This window comes from Ischnura elegans, chromosome 10 (assembly GCF_921293095.1).
Source record: "Ischnura elegans chromosome 10, ioIscEleg1.1, whole genome shotgun sequence".
Classification (NCBI taxonomy): Eukaryota; Metazoa; Arthropoda; class Insecta; order Odonata; family Coenagrionidae; genus Ischnura; species Ischnura elegans.
In genome coordinates, this window is record NC_060255.1 from 96,754,063 (window position 1) to 96,768,986 (window position 14,924).

At 38.8% G+C, this 14,924-nt stretch overlaps 1 protein-coding gene across 1 annotated transcript in view; it reads right to left on the reverse strand.

Annotated features, from left to right (window-relative positions):
- LOC124166484 (formin-like protein 5) overlaps positions 1-14,924 on the reverse strand; it is a 678,638-nt gene that overhangs the window by 625,613 nt on the left and 38,101 nt on the right. Inside the window, exon 2 of the mRNA XM_046544014.1 lies at positions 6,424-6,540. The gene's annotated coding sequence lies outside the window, so the exon portion shown is untranslated. The remainder of the gene's footprint in view (positions 1-6,423; positions 6,541-14,924) is intronic.

A 14,924-nucleotide genomic window follows, 5' to 3' on the forward strand; every position in this document is an offset into this window, starting at 1 on the left:
AACAATCGACAATTCAAGCAAATTTTATTATTATTTAATTAATCAAAATAGGTAGGTATTAAATAAATAAATATTATTTAAGGTAAAATTAAATGTAAAGGTCTTAAATTATGAGGCAGATATAAAATGCTTTCTCTGTATATTTCTCGAAAGGAACTTACGAGGTATCAATAAATTGTGTTAACTTAGTTACCACCAACAAACTAATCCAAGTCATTGCAGAAAAAAGTTATGTCAAAATTCTATTCTCTCTTTGTTAATTATTTTACAGCTAAATTATTTTTCATTGACTATTTTTTTGTAAAAAACATTGTTTTTACCGTTTATGCCTTATGCATCAAAATTATATACTCGTTTTCATCACAAGCCCTGATGAAGGTGTGTAAATATATCAAAACGTCGACAAAAATTCGCATTTGAAATTCTTCGAGACCTACACTTCTAGACACCGAATCAACTTTTTTATTTTTTAAATTAAATACCATGTCATTATCGTATATATACATGGTTGGTCCGTGTAGGCCACGTGGCCTGTCAAAATATTCTATATTCTTCTTATATAGTGGCGAGTTAGAAACACAGTTAAATAGTCATACGTTGTTCATGTTTACATACAAAATTACATAAATATAACAAAATCATAAATATAACAACACACGTGCAAGGGGTTACATATTTCTAATTTCGCTACAACCAATATTTAACCTCTATTTAAATTTCTACCGACCCTTTATGATTGCATAAGGGAATAAATTCAATTCAGTTAGTCATGAAATACTCGTAGGAAGGACCGGTATAATTATAAATTACGAAATAGTAATAGTAGCATCGGATGCAAATCTAAAGAACATGCGAAAGATTATGTACTCTAAATATGCAGAATAGAGATGCTTAAATGTGTTGGTGAAGTAGGAAAAAGGAGGATAGGAAAACGTGCATATTCAAAGCAGAATAGACAACTTTGGTCAAATTAAATGGTCAATTTTAACCACATTTGAAAAAGTCCAGATTGGCGCCCATGCGATGCCACTCCACGTGACGTCACAGGGACCTAGTTTCTATACGAGTAGATAAGAGTTTTACATCTTCTGAGATTACCAATGAATGCATGAGGCACAGAACTAAGGGATATATGACTTAATAATCACCTATTAAAACTGCCTAAGGTAGGAAAGTTTTCTTCGTTTGATAGGGTATTAATAATCCTTATTTAAGCCAAGCGCTACCTGCTAGCAGCCTGCATCATATCAGCGCTCAAAGCCTCGCCCCAAGGTCACCTCACACGGCGACAGCGGGAACCAGAATGACGTCACACGGGGTTTTCCCATCATTCATACTTAGCCGTCGCGTTTTCGCGCGCTTGAAAATTTTCACTTTTCATTTAATCGCGAAAAATAGACATCGTCATTACAAAATCTAAAGGCGTGAAATATGTTCTCCAGGAGTAATAATCTTTCTATTTACGCAATAAAAAATAATAGGAAACAACGCTGTTAAGGCCAATTACGCATGTATTAATTTCACCACGAATTAATATCAATCTTCAGTTTAATACGAATGAAAACAAAGATGTTTAAAATGTCAAAACTAGTCCATTGTACTCAATGATTTGTTTCAACAACCCTCATGTACTGCACTTGGCGTCCTTGAGAGAATTTAATGCTCAGGGACCGATAACATAACAGGCAGAATCGATGAAAAGACTGATCAATACCAGAAGGGGAAGCAACATTCGCGTTCATTCTTAATATAGAGCGACGAAGAAGTGTTTCTTCCAGCTCTGCGCACCCTATACCCGGATTTCCAATACTTTCCTTAAATTTCAGATACAAAATATTACCTGAGTCACATTGCAGCTGCGAAACTAAGATCAAAAATAAAAACTTCGCATCGAGCGAATTCCGTAATGTGAAGTTTCATTTATATCATATGGAAATACCGCGAGATACTACGCGAGTAATTATTCGGAAACCCAAGCAATATCACGATTACTTCAACTAAGGAATCAATGAATTAATTAGCACTGTAATAAACTATGTCTCAGTCTAAATTAAGTGTTCACATTGACCTACCGAGATTAAATGCAAAATCATTAAGTGGATTATTCGTTGTAATATGCATAGTTACTCAGTTTAGAACATATTGCAAAACAATTGCTTATCATGTTCAATTGAAATATTGTTAAAACAAGCAAATATATGTTTCGCCCATCAAAAGAATAGGGACGTAACAAATAACACATTTCAATAACGACTTGTTTACAGAGAGTTCAAATTGGAAATGAAATGAAACTAACTGCAGCTAATATAAATGAGCTATTAAGAAAAAAAATGATTTTCCTATATACAGTAGTACTGACATTTTTCATTGCACAAAGCATTGGCTAATATCTGGTATTGATGGTTCTCTAACTCCTTCTACTGCTGCATTACAGGAAAAAGATGTCCGCTCACATTCGCTATTTCACTTTCGACTTACTGAAATTCTTTCTCCTTTCAGTTTTTGCAAACAAAGTAATTTTGAGTAAAATTTTCTTATTTAACTAAGATTTATCCTGCAAAAATAGCCATTTTTCATTAACAATAGCTTTTGCTATAGCATGCCGATTAATTCTGCGAGTAAACCAAAATAGTAGTAATAATAGTATGGTGTGACTTATAGATAAGCTCGCACTTGGGTGCTGAATTATTATGAAATATGTGCATAATATGCACTCATTATTAGCTTTGTATAGTACGCACACACATGGATAAAAATATAAATTTATATATTTCCATTCTGAAAAGATGAAAAATTTGCACTCAATCATAATTATCGAGGCAGATAAATATTTCGTCATCGAAATTTACACCACAAAATAATACGTAATTTAGATATATCCGAAATAGAGCTGAAAATTTATTCATTTTTGATGTTGCTTTGAAGCAACATTGGGTTAAAATTGGTTAACTCAAACCAGTATAAGAACCATCTCCTCTGTTCACATTTGCGATCCGAGCCATTGCTAATATCGAACGAACAATCGTAGTCACGGAGACATGAAGTCACAGGGAAAGTTGGGGCACACTGAACGAGAGGAGTAGAAGGAGAGAGAGATGGGAGAAATGGAGTTGGAAGCAAGAGAAAAAAGAAGAAGAGAGAGCAAAAGGAGAGGTTGAGAGTGAGAGGACCGAAAGAGGGTAAATAATTTCAATTTGAAGGCAGCGCCGAGGAGACGGTTTCCCTCTTTTGCGCTCCCCGTTATTTTATTTTTATTTGGAGAAGGGAAAGGGATAAGATTGCTCAACTGAAATAGGATAGGGAAGAAGGAGGCGGGGTAGGAGGGGGGGGGAGGGAGGAAATAAGGCATCGGTGGGGTTGAGAACTGATTGAACGATAGCTTCCCCCTCTCTCTTGAGGGAAACGGCGTTGGGGGGGAAAAGTGTCCAAGGCGCTCTCGAGCCAACCCTTCTGCCAAAGTATACACACACTACATATGTTTGTGTTTATATGTACATAAACAAGTGTGTGCAAGCCAACAAAGGAACGGCAAGGGTTGCAGGAGACGGAGAATATGGGACTGAGATCTTTCTGTCTGGTAAAGAAACGAGAAAGACTTGAAAAGACATGCTAGTGGTAAAAGAAACGAAAGACTAGGAAAAGATATATTTTAAGGTAGATTTAAAGTTCAGATATAAATAAGTCTAAGGTCAATGCAATGCAGAATAAATTCTTAAAGTAGGATACTTGGTAACACTAAGGGCTCTTGGTAGTATAGCAGGGATGCTGACTTACAAAAAATATTGGGGGGCCCCAACGGGGATCTTGCCGCGGGAAATTTTATAAGTAGTGAGTTTTAAGTTTTTTAAGCATTTTAGAAGAGTCATAAGATCAACATTAGAACCCTGATAACCCAAATATCGATACCTAGGCACTCCCGGGAAAATCGACAAGCCTGTCACATTTTTTCCTCACACCCATAACGAGTTTTTGAGGGGTTCGGACCCCCTCGGGCCCCATGGAGTCAGCGCCCCTGTAATATAGTCCAATAATTACTAAAAATACGTTGTGTTTTTTATCCACGAGGTCGTACACGATGCCTGAATTTCATTCCCAGTATATGCAGAGTACTTTTACTTCGTAGATTTCTTTGTTTAGTGCCTCCATAGTCTCAAAATCTAATCCCTCGGCGACATGCAGTAAATATATTTAGTTACACGATCGGGCAAAATCGGGCAATACATCGGGTTAGCTGTTATCAAAACAAGTCTATTAATTTATTTAAAAAATATCCACCTACATTCTGGTCTATGTAAATGTCACAGTTTTCATTTGTTTTTTCTCTGCAATCTCAGTATTACAACTGGAGATTAATTTTTTTTAACGGAAAAGATAAATCAGTTTGATAGTTTACTGTAAATGAAAGAGCAAGTACATGCATTGCTATTCGTAGCGCAACACATACTTATAATGCACAAATTTGTTGACCGTGAAATCGCTATTTTTCCCAAGATTAGCTATTTACCCCTCCTGCAAAGCAGACTAAAATGAATAGCTTTATGCCAATAAAATATAGAAAAATAAAAGGGATCCTTACGTCACCACGGATTTTTTAGTGTAGGATTTTCTAATTTTCAAATTGATTTACCATTTGCTGGCATCACGCACTTACTTTCCAGGCACAGTTTTTGTTACAAATTAGTCTAAAAGTGAATTTTTCAATATTTTCTCGTGAATCTGTGTTTGCCAATTTCTGGTGAATCTTGCTTGTTGCACAAAGGTTAAGAAAAAGACTTCGCTGTTTCACAAAATAAAATATATTTGCGACCGGTTTCGATACAGCGTATCATCCTTTTCTTAACCTTTGTGCATCATGAAGGAGTTTCACCATGTTACGCCAACCACCATCGCATTTAATCTTGCTTGTGCCAAATGTACATTAAAAGTTTAAGTGAAATCAGTTGATTTAATATTAGCAATAATTACACTTCGTGACATAAACATACGGCATGTCACTTCCGTCTCCTTCTTGATATAGCATTTCCCTTACATTCAAGCTTCTGGTTACGATTTCTTTCGATAATTTGAACTCGATTTCAAAGAAAGTAACATCAGAGATTCTGACCTGAGCATGAAAATTTTCTGCACAGACATCAAAGCAAAAAGTCTTTCCCACCTCTTCTAACCGGTCTAATCTCTATATTCACATTCCACAGACAGTGCATCACAGAAAGAGAGACTGAAAGGTCGTGCTGAAAAAGCGGAACGGAGAACGAAGCTGATAACGTTATATACTTTCCCATGAGAGAGGATTGACTGGTAATGAATTCTCAGCCTTTTTTCTTCTCGACGGGACGGGATGGAAATACGTGAAATCTTAATTAATTTCAGCACTCAATTTCAGCGTAAGTGAGCGGGGTTGCGACAAAAATCATCGAGAGATTTTTGCCATCCGCGCCTGTTTTTCAAGTACTCGAGCGCGGAGTTCCCTCTTGTTCCATTCAAATTGCGCTCTCGAGCGAAAAAAGCACTTCGCGGCTGAATGCGAGTTCCAGACGGGAAAACAATCTTTTTACGCTAAAAATCCCACTTACACTTGAGTCTTTCAAGCTTTCTTGGTTCTTATTACATTTCGAAAAATATATATTTCCTTAATGGAATGACTTGACGTCGATATACCCAAATGGATGAATCAAAAAATTAAATTACCAGCCCACGAGAGATATATTTATTTATTTTGTCTAACAGGCACCGTAATAATAGAGATTTTTCATCATTGATCATTTATTTCTAAGACTCTTTGGCCGGTTAAAAAATTTTAAACTTTGAAAATGGTCTGACCTGAGCTAAAATTACTCCATTAGTGAGCACCGAGACGAAATGAGCACTTGAGTACCTAGACTCTCATAAAGCACAAAGAGTATTCAAATGGCATAGTGCTCGACTTGCCCTAGTTGAAGCTTTATTTTTAAGTGAAGAGCCGTGGATTATTGTAGGAATACTTTACCCTGCTGCAGTATTTATCTGACCTAATTTGTTTACTAACGTCAGAAATCACTGGAATGACTCAAGATAGGAATTTTATTCCCACTTTTCTCGTATGATACAGGTAGGTAACTATGAGTTAAAGATTGTTTTTGTGAAACTTCACTGCAGAACAAAATAACAATTTAACACTTTTTTGACTAATTAGTGAGGCAACCGCATATGGAACGCCGTCCCATTTTTGACATCATAATGATTAAGTATAAAAACAGGTTGCCTTGTTTAATAGATTAAAAAGTGAACATTTACCATTTTATTCCCCCGCATGGTTGGTGATTATTAGATATCGCATAGAATACAGTAGTCGTCGTAAATTTGATCGTAAATTTGATCCATCAAAGCACTGTGGCAACCTTAGAATTACTTATCGCTAAAGAATATTTAAAAAATAAAACTCACCTCCCCTTCTTCCTCGGGATTTTTGAAAATGACCACCATTATAATTTCTTTTCACTGATTCTAGTCTTGAAGTTGGCAGATTATCCAATCCTCGCGGATGAATGGATACATATCTCTCTGTAAATAAGCAAAGGAGATATTTATACCGTCAGTAATTTAATCATATTTAAGTTTCACAAATTAATTATTCTAAATGCTCAGAATCGACACATTCTTGCATGGTGTCCTCGTATGAGGACGCCAATTCTTTCTCGATAAAATGTGACAAAATGTAAATATGTCGCTTTCCTGAGCTATATCTTGAGCATGATAATATATCACAGCAGTAGGGGATCCAGGCTAGGGACAAGGGGGGGGGGGACAAAGTATGGGGTAACCTCCCCGAAGTATTGCGGGTCCAAACAAAAATTTCGATTCTATTTAGTGTAATTGGATGCCCAAGAGGGGGGCTATAGCCCACTTCGTCCCCTCCCCCCATAGGTCCGTCACTGTATCATAGTAGTATAATAAATCACATGTAGTCACAAAAACCCGAAAAATATGTTTCCATGAAAAAGTTAACTAAAAAATTAAAGATATAACAGTACTCTAAGTGGTTCTGAGCATTTATTCTACCAAAAATATCTAATTTATAATTACAGCGTGTTGAATCACGATGATTTGTTTCAAGCATAATAAAAATTTAACGTTTACATGGAAAAAAAGGCACATTTATTGTTGTACTGGCTTGATTTTCAGGCCGGATGGAAATTAATTTGTTACTTCAATCTTAAAATAACATGTATTCTCTCCGTTGAAAAGATTCACACACACTGAAACTAATATTTTAAAAAATCAACAAAACAACAATGCACATGGTAACACATAGAAATTAACATTGAAATTGCATTCACATATATACGTATACCAAAATTTATAACTACGAGGCGTGTTTTTAAAGTAAGTACCGTTTTGACATAAAAAAACAACAAGTAAATTTTTTCCAAAAATAATAAATTCACTTGAAAGGCCATACTTTACTCTACTTTTCTACATAATTCCCATTACTATTGAGGCACTTATCGTATCTTGGGACCAGCTTTTGTATGCCATCGTCGAAGAAGCTTGCCACCTGATTAGACAACCAGTGCTTCACATTCATCACCAAATCAGTGAAGTGTATGGTGAAAACATTATGGGTGATGGAATCGTGCGGAAATGGGTTAGGGCCTTTAAAGATGGCCGCACAAACATTCATGACGAGGAACGAAGTGGAAGACCTTCAGTCATTAGCGATGAACTGATTCAAAAAGTGGGCTGTAAGGTGAAAGAGAACAGACGATTCACGATTTCGTCCTTAGCTGAAAAGTTTCCTGCTGTCTCAAGAAGTGTTCTTTTCGAAATTGTGTCCGAACGTTTAAATTTATCGGAAATTGTGTTCACGCTGGGTGCCAAAAATGACGAAGTGAAAACGACCGTGAAGCAGTGGTTGTCTAATCAGGCGGCAAGCTTCTTTGACGATGGCATACTAAAGCTGGTCTCAAGATACGATAGATGCCTCAATAGAAATGGGAATTATGTAGAAAAGTAAAGTATGGCCTTTCAACTGAATTTATTATTTTTGGAAAAAATTTACTCTTTGTTTTTTTATGTCAAAACGGTACTTACTTTAAAAGCACGCCTCGTATATTACTCCAATATTATAATCTATAACACGTAGATGTAAAAATTTTGTTATCGCTCGAATTTAATAAAGAGATTTATGAATTTAAACACATCAATATAACAACCAATGGAGATAAACACTTGCATATGAGAGTAGATTTTTTTATTCAATCGAACAGATTATAAAGCACCAATAGAGAACATCATACTCCTTCGTACCTGATGATTCAAAAGCTAAATGAAAAATTCTAGAACTCTCGCATTGCTTCGCTGGTAAACCGTTACAGCCCATCAAGCTCGACATGAGACGACCTTTCCGATCGTTTGGAAAATGGCAATGGCTAAAAGCTAATGCGAGCGACTAGTCCAGCCCATGAATTGGTGGGAAATATATCAGGTGCCACGGATGATTGAATTGGAGCCATTGAGTCGGCGGAAAAACATGTCCAACTCGAGTTTTCTCAGCAGTTCTCTGAACAAATCCGTGCGTGATCATGGGTTGCCTTTCGAAGTCGAAGGTCCAGGGGGAAAGAGGAGAGGCCGGCTGATAGGTCTTCATCGATTTATTCGATGCCGAAACATTCGTTTCGCCCAAAAATACGGTCCCAGTTTCGGTGAGAAAAAAAGTCAAGCAAACTTATCTGATTTACGAAAGTTTACTTTATGGCAAGAAACTTTGGAACGGATCCCTCTGGCGTGAAATTAGAATTTGTCCAGAAATAACTGCGAGTACTCGGATAATGGCCTTCTGTGACTTCCCACCCACCGGCGGAGCTAACTTTTCATCCTTACTTTTCCCCGCCCACAGTTACGTCACACCTGCACCGATGACCTCCGCTAACGCTCTTCAAATTTCGAATCGATATCGGAAAGAGTGCACAGCTGACGCTACTTAAAATCGGGCACCATGTGAATAGCCTCTTCTCTGACTTACCGAATTTGCGCCAGCGCTATTTTTGGCGAATTTGGAGCATCGTTCTACCACAATACATCAATAGAGGAAACTCATCTCCTAAGTACAGGTTGGTGCAGCATAAGTGCATTGTATGCATCAGGAAATTTTTATTTGGTTTTTACAATGTAGGTGCATATCTATGGTTTTTTTTTAAATAGTCTTGAATATCAAATCAATGTAGATGACGTCCTCCACTCTTGGTACATTGAGTATACCGATTTCTGATGTTTTTCATGGCCTTTTCAAGCATAGCAGGCATTACGTTGGCAATTTCTTCCTGGATGTTGTTATTTAAATCTTGTAGGGTCCTTGGACGGTTCACATAAACATGGGATTTCAGAAAACCCCCTAGAAAAAAATCACAAGGGGACAAATCGGGAGATCATGCCGGCCACAGGAAATCGCCCCTGATTGAGATAAGGTGTTCATGGAATTGTTCCCTCAAAACAGCCATGGATGCTCTTGCAGTGTGTGCTGTTGGACCGTATTGTTGAAACCAAATTTTCTCCTAGTCCAACCCATTTAGCCGTGGGAAAAAAAAGAGTTTCTGTAACATTCCTGCTGGGTTGCGATCACAGAACATCCGCTCGAAAAGTAGGCCTCAACGGTAAACGCACGATCCTCACTATTCCTACGCGTGATGACGAATGAACTGTGCTTCGATAAAACTCTCTAGCACTGCCAGTCGAACAAGGCCACAAGCGTAATTCTACGACCCCAACAGACCGAATTCCGCGCATTAAAGAAAATGAAGTCATGATGCCCCACCCTGTACATATTCTTTCTAGACGTCCTTAAAGGCCATGAAAAGTCTACGATAAGGTAGTTTCCTTCATCAAAGAAAACGAAAGGCATTGATTGAGATTCGTTACCCACCATTAGTGTATTAATAATATACAAATTATTTGGTTTTAGAAATCCCAGTTTAGACGAATGGCAATTGTCAATTTTAACCGCATTTGGAAAAGGCCAGATTGGCGCCCATGCGATGCCACTCCACGTGACGTCACAGGGACCTAGTTTCTATACGAGTAGATAGGAGTTTTACATCGTCTGAGGTTACCAATGCATGCATGAGGCACAGAGGTCAGGGAAAAATCTCTTAATAATCACCTATTAAAACTGCCTATGGTCGGAAATCTTCCTTCGTTTGATAGGGTATTAATAAACCTTATTAAAGCAAGCGCTACCTGCTAGCAGGGTACTCTGCTACCTCCTAGCATCCTGCGTCGTATCAGCGCTCAAAGCCTTGCCCCAAGGTCACCTCACATGGTGACAGCGGTAACCAGAAAGACGTCAAACGGGGTTTTCCCAGCATTCATACTTAGCCGTCGCGTTTTCTCGCGCTTGAAAATTTTCACTTTGCATGTAATCGCAAAAAATAGATATCTTCATTAAAAAATCTAAACCGCGTGAAATACGTACTCCAGGAGTAATAATCTTTCGATTTAGGCAATAAAATATAATAGGAAACTACCCTATTATTCAGAGCAATACGTTGTCTTAAGGCCTCGTTACACGATACATTAACATGTACGAGTTTATGTCTAAATGCATGAACGTGGTGATGAACGCGGAAATGCACCGTTTAACCACCCAACTTGTGTTTGTGTGCGTGAGCGCATGCACAGAAAATAGAAACTGTTCTAATTTGGCTCACAAAATTCATTAACCCAAAGAGACAATAACTTGTACATATTAAACCAGGCCTTTAGGGCAAGATACTATTTCAATCCCCACGACAGAATCTTCATCATCGAGCAATGAATTCTGAGATGCAAAAAAGGAGGTACTATGACGAGAAAAACAATTTTACAGGAGCGTTGTGATCAATTACTAAACTGATAATTAATAGATTACGGTAAGTCTAATAAGCTGTAAAAACACTGAGTGCCCTCCACAGTTAAGCTGCCTTCGACATAATTGTAAACAGGAGCACGCGTTGTGACAAAATAAGTACTTGCAACAGCCTTAATTTGACGATTACAATATACACCACCAATATTTTTCTTTCAGTCAAAGATTTATCATTTTTTACATTTATACATTGTCTCATTAAAATTTTATCCTCAAATTTCTTTTTGCGATCACATACCTACATTAATCACCTTTCTTAAACTATGTATTATCGTATCAGTACAATTTTAATATCACATAAATTTCAATACAACATACAGTTTTAGATGCGTCGCAGCGGCGTGAAGCCAGGCCGGGGATGTGTATGACAGAAGAGGCTTGATGCAGCTGTTATACAGGAGCAATTTGGCTTTGAGGCACAGCTTTTAACTATTCTCAGGCTCCATTGAAAGCTTATATGCTGGGGAGTAATGGGAAAATCGAATTAACTTACTAGGCCATAACGACAGTTTGCACTGTCGACACTGACGAACTATTGAGATCTGTCGGCAATTTATGGTGTTGGAACAACTTTTGGGAACAATTTGACCTTTCGTGAGCATGCGGCATTAAAATCCTAACATTGGTTTAACTCAGTCTACTACTCAACTCAGGTCATAGCGAATTCTTAATGACAGGGTATTTCCAGGTACCAGAGACCTTCTTACTTTTCTTAGTATCCTTACTTGATTAAAAGGAGCCGAACGACGGTTTATTAGAGTGACCCACAAACTCACTAAAACAGCCACGCCATTATACACTCCATTAATCCTCAAACTTCTCTCAAAGTGAGTCGCCCCCTTACTCCATTCCACTGACTTAATTATTGTCCATGGTCTATTCCGCACGGGTATATAACTGCCGTCTTTTGATACGACGGAGTCAAGTCGAAAATACCTTCAAGGCAGCAGCCCAAATCCATCGGATGTAATATCTTTTGAGCATTGGCAGCGAGTTAGGGACCCTCTCTGAACTTTGAAAGGGACTGAAAGCTATTCCAAGAATTCTTAATCTTTGCCCGAGCGTGGAAAAATATCTAAAAAACACCGGAAATACTGTGATCGTTGAAACGAATAAACTTATCTTATAAAAGTACGTTTTGGAGAAAATAATCAACCTTGAATCTTTAAAACGGACGCGTTTGTGTGACTCGAACTTGGTTGCAAGAGTTAAATTATAACCTAGACAGTGGAAAGTAATGATTTTCCTATTAACAAGGTTTTCAATAAGAGAAACGCAGCAACGAATCTTTTTCGGGCTTCCGACTGATGGAAAGCCAAGAGGAAATAGATTGACCGGAAAACCGATTTCCAATCCAAGTTTACCACCCTTTATACATATATAACCCGCCACATACATTATCTCAAGTGCTTCCTCGGGGCTTCCTACAAAATTAGCAGTCACGCCGACTCCAAGGGGCCTGAGGGGGCCAGAGCCCCCTCAAAAATTCGTTATATGTGTTGTGGCATTTTTTAGTGTCCCCCCCCCCCCAAAATTTCTGGTACCCCCCCCCCCAGAAATTCCTCGAACTTCCTCGAACTTCCTCGAACTTCCTCGAACTTCCTCCGAACTTATCCGCAGAACTTCTCCCGCCAAGAACTTTTCGCGCTAAGGTTTTTTCGCGCAAAGGATTTTTTGCGCAAAGGGTCCCTGTAGCAAAGTGCCCTGTCTCGCAAAATCCTGTCTCTGGAAAATCCTGTCTCTGGAAACAGTCTCTGAAACAGCCTCCGAAGCAGCCTACCTGCAATGCAAGACTTATATAGGACTACTGCGGAGAAATACTTCTCCTTGGCAAGCAAGGGGAAATCGGTGCTAAGGCCTTAGTATTGCACTTGGAGTGAGAAGTTTTACCATTGTCCTATCACAAACTCTCTCTCCCTCCAACACCTCACCCCAGTATCTCCTTCCCCTCCATGTGTTCCAATGAACGATTCCTCTGAGGTCTCCAACCCAGATGTTGAGGGGAAAATTCTGGGTGCTGGCTTTGTCTCAAAACCAGGGAATGGTGTTTTGCGGAGCGGCCGTTTCTGCAGGGGCAGTGACGCATCAGTGGGCGGTTGTTGAATTCGCCTGGCTACCCCTCCACTCCCTGGAAGAAGCCCTCCCCTCAAATGCTGTCTCGCCTTGCTTAGGCGAGCCCCTTTTCTTCCTGACCTGCATGGGAGTCACATGCCTTGTGAGCCATGGCATATTTAGAGCAATTTTCTGCTGGTAATGTTTCCTTGGGATCATGAATTTACTATCATTGTTTTCTGTAATACTTCTGATTTTTTTTGAATACTCTACTTTGAATAGATATCGTACGGTAATAACTCGTAAATTATTTTTTGGCTGCCTTTTTCTTGTGAGCTGTTTTTCTTGTTTGTGGAGTCTTTTCCCTGATCCAGCATGTGACCGACGGTTGGAGTATTTCCCCTGTCTGGACTTACGTGAAAAATCAACCAGATTTTACGACGTAACGTTACATCTTGGTAGCAGAGCTGAGGTTCGATTTCCTGTCCTTTCGTCGAGGTCTCCGAGTACTGGACAATGGTGACAATTCTCCACTATTTCTCCACTTTTTGCAGTTTCTGGTTGTTTCTCCTCTTAAAAGTGAGTTATTTTATGTTCCATTAAGTGCTTTTTGGTTCGTGTGGGATTACGTGACTAGTGTTGCCGACTTTTCCTCGTGGTCCTATGCCATTTGACATTAATGTTCGTAATGCTCGTAATGTTCTTGATAATTTGGATAGCAGCTAGTTATTCTCGCACCCCTCTTTTCTTATTGGATTCTTCCAGTAATGAGAGATAGTTTTATTTCTCGCTTTTTCTCTCTCTTTTTCTCGTTGTCGTCACTTCACTTTTCAAAATGCCTGGAGGTACTGAAAACCCGTACGAGAAAACTTATTTAACCACGGGCGAGGATCGTAAGGCCAGGGGTACGGCTAATGTGTCCGTAGGAAGTGAAGTTTCTAATAATGAACGGGAATCTTCTTTAGAAGTGGTTCCACCTCGCCCAACGCACGAGGAAAGTAGTGATGTTCTCGTCTCTCACGAAATGTCTGCTTCTCAGACATTGCCAGTTTCTGAAGGGTTAGTAATTGTCAAACAATTACTCAGTGATTTTCCGCCATTTGAAGTGTCAAACAGTGAGAATTGGTTTAATTTCATGTTAAAAGTTAATGAAATCGTTTCTTTGTCTTTGGTTCCTCTGTCAACGTTATTGTACCTTGTAGTATCTAAACTTCCTGCCAGCTCTCGTCATTTTTGGTTGTCTATGTTAAACTTGAATCTCGCATGGTCTGAAATCACTGAAAAAGTTTGGGCTAGAATTGTTAGTGACAGAGAGTTTGATCGCTTGATCACTACGAAAGTTAAGAGATTTCAGTTCCCTCGCGAAACGCCCCACGATTTCGTGTGTTCTGTGCGTAATGCCACTCAGGTGCTGGGTTTGCAGTATTCCGAGTCTTCTATTGTGCGACTCATTATTCAAGGGTTAAATCCTTTAACAAAATCTGCAATTATGTTCTCAAATCAGCCTAACACATTTGTAGAATTGGACTCTGTTATCACGCAGGCTTCTAAACATTTAATGGACTGTGCTGAATATTCCAACACTTTCCATCGTATCTCTAGGAATCCGTCTTCTGTTGCCTCTTCCAGTGCGCCTAGGGAAGTTTCTTTTCCTATTAATTGTTCTTACTGTCATAAACCTGGCCACAAAGTGAACGAGTGTCGCAAAAGACGACGATTTACTCAGCCTGCCGTGAGTTTGATGAGCGTCCGTGACAAGTGTTCGACTCGATTGCCAATATTATCTATTAATCTTCATTCTATGCCATGCCAGGCTTTAATTGACACTGGGTGTTCAGTTTCACTGTGTGATGAAGATTTCTTTGCTTCTCTGAAATGTTGCCGGAGAAAGGTTATTCGTAAGAATGTTGACGTCGATTTAATCACTGTGTCGGGGCAGCCTTTTCATATTAATTCCTCTGTCTCACTCAAGGTTCAAATAGGCAAGTTTTCT